This window comes from Nomascus leucogenys, chromosome 6 (assembly GCF_006542625.1).
Source record: "Nomascus leucogenys isolate Asia chromosome 6, Asia_NLE_v1, whole genome shotgun sequence".
NCBI classification, from domain to species: Eukaryota; Metazoa; Chordata; class Mammalia; order Primates; family Hylobatidae; genus Nomascus; species Nomascus leucogenys.
Genome location: NC_044386.1, coordinates 109,774,551 through 109,780,126, shown reverse-complemented (window position 1 = coordinate 109,780,126; position 5,576 = coordinate 109,774,551).

The window sequence follows — 5,576 nt, the reverse complement described above, 5'->3', positions numbered from 1 at the left end:
AGAGATGGGGTTTCACCACGTTGGCCAGGCTAGTCTCAAACTCTTGACCTCAAGTGATCTGCCCGCCTTGGCCTCCCAAAGTGCTGGGATGGGAAACCTGACTTGTTTCTAACCAAAAGAATATAGCAAAAGTGATGGGATGTCACTCCTGTGTTATGTTCTATATAAGGTACCATCTTAGCAGACTGGAGAAGTCCTTGCTGGCTTTAAAGAAGCCAGCTGCCATGTTGTAAGACAGTCTACAGATAAGCCAGGCAACAAGGAGCTTCAGGCAGTCCCTAGGTGACAGCAGCTCCCAATTCAGAGCCAAAGGTCATCAAGGAAACAGACCTCAGTCCTACAGTTAAAGATGAATTCTGCCAGCCACGCTGAGGGAGCTTGGAAGTCAGTCTTTTTCCCCAGTTGGCCCTTTGATGAGACACACTACAGCCCCAGCTGACACCTGGATTATAGCGATGTGAAACCCTAAGGAGAGGACCCAGCTAAACTGTGCCCAGCTGTGACATATGTGTTATTTTCAGCCATTATACTTGTGGTATTTTGTTATACAACAATAAAAAAGCTAACACAAATACCTATAAAACTTTTTTATTTTTTAATAAGTATCACTCAAAATGTTATCAATAAAGACTTTAGACCAGACACAGTAGCTCATGCCTGTAATCCCAGCATGTTGGGAGGCCAAAGCAGGAAGATTGCTTGAAGCCAGCAGTTCAAGATCAGCCTGGGCAACATGGCAAGACCCCCATCTCTATAAAAATAGGCCAGGCGCAGTGGCTCACAGTTGCAATGCCAGCAGTTTGGGAGGCCAATGTGGGTGGATCACTTGAGTCCAGGAGTCTGAGACCAGCCTGGGCAACACGGTGAGACCCTATCTCTATAAAAATAGGCCAGGCATGGGCCAGGTGCGGTGGCTCGTGCCTGTAATCCCAGCACTTTGGGAGGCCGAGGTGGGCGGATCACGAGGTCAGGAGATTGAGACCATCCTGGCTAACATGGTGAAACCCCGTCTCTATTAAAAAATACAAAAAATCAGCCAGGTGCGGTGGCGGGCATCTGTAGTCCCAGCTACTCGGGAAGCTGAGGCAGGAGAATGGCGTGAATGCAGGAGGCGGAGCTTGCAGTGAGCCGAGATAGCACCACTGCAGTCTGGCTAGGGCGAAAGAGCGAGACTCCGTCTCTAAAAAAAAAAAAAAAAAAAAAAAAAAAAAATTGCAATATATGATAATCATTTTTAAAGTATTTGACTAAACCCGATAGGTTTCCCAGAAATGAAAAAAAAAATCAATTTTAAAACCAAAGCTGATTTTTAGAAAATTTCAAAATGTAAATCAGCCCTATCCAGAATATAATTTCTTTGAAACTTTAAGGAGTAATTTTATAATAGTATAACTATTAAAAAATGTAACTGTTATTTTAATGTTTTGAAATAAAACATTTTAAAATACGAACACTGTAGCTTGAAAGAAATAAACTGGAGAAGGAAAAGTAGAGAAAGAAATGTCCATTCCAGTCCAAAGCTTTATTTATCAAGTTTTCTTAGAATGACTTTTACCTATTTACGAATTCTTGTAAATAGAATCTATAATGGAAATACTGACAGACTTTTGTCTAAAGTGTCATTATTGAATACTGCTGTGATGTTACTGTAATGTAATAAATTATTGTTGCGAAGTGCTGTTTTTGACTTAAAATTTTATTTTGTATGTCTTGAAAACCATAGTATTAAAGGTATCGAGATTGTGCAAATGCTGTGCACAATTGGCATGAGATAATGTTTTTATTTTTACAAAATTGTAATATAACTATGCAAGTGTTTATTAAAAGAACACAAACTGAAAAAGTTATGGGATTAAAAAAAGTAATGGGATTAAAAAAGTTATAAGATGTTCTGCACCGTGGCTCACGCCTGTAATCCCAGCACTTTGGGAGGCCGAGGCGGGCAGATCACAAGGTCAGGAGATCAACACCATCCTGGCTAACACGGTGAAACCCCGTCTCTGCTAAAAATACAAAAAATTAGCCAGGCATAGTGGCACACTCCTGTAGTCCCAGCTACTTGAGAAGCTCAGGCAGAAGAATTGCTTGAACCCCAAAGGTGGAGGTTGCAGTGAGCCGAGATCGCGCCACTGCACTCCAGCCTGGGCAACAGAGTGAGACTCCGTCTCAAAAAAAAAAAAAAAAAAAAAGTTATGAGATTAAAAAGTTATGGGATTAAAAAAAGTTACATTGTGGGATAAAAAATGTTATGAAAAAGGGCTGTAGAAAAAAATTGTGGGAAAAAAGTTTTTTTGTGGAATAAGTTATGAAAAATAACTTATTCCAAAAAAAGTTTTATGAAAAGCTATAGGATTAAAAAAAAAAGTCGTGATAAAAATTAAATAAATAAAAGCAGGCCACTGTCAGCAAAGCCTGGAGAAGTGTCTAATGGGGAAGGCAGGTGCAGACGAGATGAAGATCACTGTCATCCCAAAGCAGGGAACTAGGCCTGGCGTGGTGGCTCACTCCTGTAAGCTCAGTATTTTGGGAGGCCGAGGTGAGAGGATCACCTGAGGTCAGGAGTTCGAGACCAGCCTGGCCAACATGGCGAAACCCTGTCTCTACTAAAAATACAAAAAATTAGCTGGGCATGGTGGTGCGTGCCTGTAGTCCCAGCTACTCAGGAGGCTGAGGCAGGAGAATTGCTTGAACCCGGGAGGTGGAGGTTGTAGTGAGCCGAGATCGCACCATTGCACTCCAGCCTGGGTGACAGAGCAAGACTCCATCTCAAAAAAAAAAAAAAAAAAAAAAAAAAAGTTATGGAAAAAACTTACGAAGAAAAAATTATGGGATAAAAAAAGTCATGGGATAAAAATAAAAACAAGGCTGGGCACGGTGGCTCACACCTGTAAGCCCAGCACTTTGGGAGGCTGAGGCAGGTGGATTACCTGAGGTCAGGATTTGAGACCAGCCTGGCCAACATGGAGAAACCTCATCTCTACCAAAACTACAAAAATTAGCTGGGAGTGCTGGCGCATGCCTATAACCCCAGCTGCTCCAGAGACTGAGGCAGGAGAATCGCATGAACCTGGGAGGCGGAGGTTGCAGTTAGCCGAGATCGCAGCACTGCCCTTCAGCCTGGGCAACAGAGTGAGACTCTGGGGGAAAAACAAGGAGTGTAATGTAATGCTTCACTCATCTTCTTTAAGCGGCAGTGGGAGTAAATCCCACCACTTTAGGGCAACCTCCATCTCCCACTGCAGCCAAGATTCAATCTAAGGGGGTTAGTGGGAAGAAAGGCTCAGCATAAAATACCATATGAGCTCTCAAAGTCCTGTGCGAGCACAGCATATTTTTTGTTTTTTGCTTAACCTTGTATTATATAGCTTTTCAAACATAGAAACGTAAGGAGAAGTTCAGCAAAGTGGCATGTGCCTGTATTCCAGCTATCTTGGGGACTGAGGTGGGAGGATCACTTGAGCCCAGGAGCTCAAAGCTGCTGTGGGCTATGACTATGCCACTGCACTCCAACCTGGGCAACAGAGCAACACTCCATCTCTAAATAAAGAAGTAGAATACTAAAATGCAATAAACCCGCATGTACCCATCAGCTTTAACAATTAACAAATGGCCAATGATTTTTTAATCTTTTTATAGACATGGGGGTCTTGCTATGTTGCCTAGGCTGATCTTGAACTCCTGGGCTCAAGCAATTCACCTGCCTCGGTCTGGGATTACAGGCGTGAGCTACCGTGCCTGGCCCAATCTTTTTCCTGAGTGTTCCTACATCCCCACCTGGGTTATTTTAAAGCAAATCCCAAACATATTTTACTATTTTTTTACTTTTATTTTTTGAGAGACAGATTGGGCCAGGCACGGTGGCTCATGCCTACAATCCCAGCACTCTGGGAGACTGAGGCGGGCAGATCACCTGAGGTCGGGAGTTCGAGACCAGCCTGACCAACATGGAGAAACTCTGTCTCTACTAAAAATACAAAATTAGCCGGGTGCATGGCACATGCCTGTAATCCCAGCTACTCAGGAGGCTACAGCAGGAGAATCGCTTGAACCTGGGAGGTGGAGGTTGCAGTGAGCTGAGATTGTGCCATTGCACTCCAGCCTGGGCAACAAGAGCGAAACTCCATCTCAAAAAAAAAGAGACAGATCGTGTCACTGCAGTCCAGCCTGGGTGATAGATAAAGCCAGACCTTGTCTCAAAAAAAAAAAAGAAAAGAAAAGAAACGGTGTCTCACTCTGTTGCCCAGGCTGGGGTGCTGTAGCATGATCATAGCTCACTGCAGCCTCAAACTCCTGGGCTCAAGTGATCCTCCTGCCTCAGCCTCCCAAGTATTGAGATTAAAGGTGCCCAGCACCACACCTGGCTATTTTTTATGTGTTGTAGTTGACCAATCTTATCTCAAACTCCTGGCCTCAAGCAACGCCCCCATGACCCTGACCTGGACCTCCCAAAGTGGTGGGAATTACAGACATGAACCATTACTCCTGGCCAAATTATTTCATCTGTGAAAACCTCAGTATGTATCTCAAAGAGATAAGGACTTGTTTTTAACAGAAATACAAGCCTGTATAACATAGAAATACAAAAAATAATAATTAGAAATACAACACCTGGCCCCAACTTTGTGGCTCACGCCTGTAATCCCAGCACTTTGGGAGGCCAAGGCAGGCGGATCACTTGAGGTCAGGAGTTCGAGATCAGCCTGGCCAACACAGTGAAACCCCGTCTCTACCAAAAATACAAAAATTAGCCGGGCATGGTGGCACGCGCCTGTAATCCCAGTCTACTGGAGAGACTGAGGCAGGAAAATCGCTTGAACCTGGGGCGGCTCGGGGGTTGTGGCACGGAGCTTGCAGTGAGCCGAGCTCCTCCACTAGGCAAAAGGGCGAGACTCTGTCAGGAAAAAAAAGAAAAGAAATACAATACCTGAAAAGTTTTAGTAATTCCTTAAATCAGTTATCTTTGAATTCTTATCCAAAAAAGATCCACACATTGAAACATTTTGTTGATACATCTCTTAAATCTCTTTTATTCTGAAGTGTTTCCCCCCCCCCCACATTTCCCCCTTTGCCATTTTTTTGAAGAAGACAGATCATTTGTCCCATATAATTTCCTACATTTTGGATACTGTTGATTTCATACCTACGATGTCTTGACATATTCCTGCTAATCTCTATATAGTCTATAAACTGGTAGTTAGATCTTGAGGCTTGATTAGGTTCAATTTTTGGCAATAGGTGATGCTCTGTATTTCCTATGCATCTCACCAGGAAATGACATGATGGTATGACTGATCACAGTTAGGTATTTTTAGCTTGATGCATCCATTATGTCTTTTGTTGTTGTTGTTGTTGTTGTTGCGTGAGGCAAGGTATAGCTTTGTTGCCCTGGCTGGGGTGCAGCAGCGCGATCGCAGTTTACTGAAACCTCCGCCTCCCTGACTCGAGCGACTCTCCCATCTCAGCCTCTTGAGTGCTGGGACCCCAGGCGCCGCCACCTAATTAACAGACGCGTTGCCTCCGTTTTTGAAATGTCCCTTTCAGGATGCCGTCCCCTTCCTGGTACGCGAAGCGCTGGG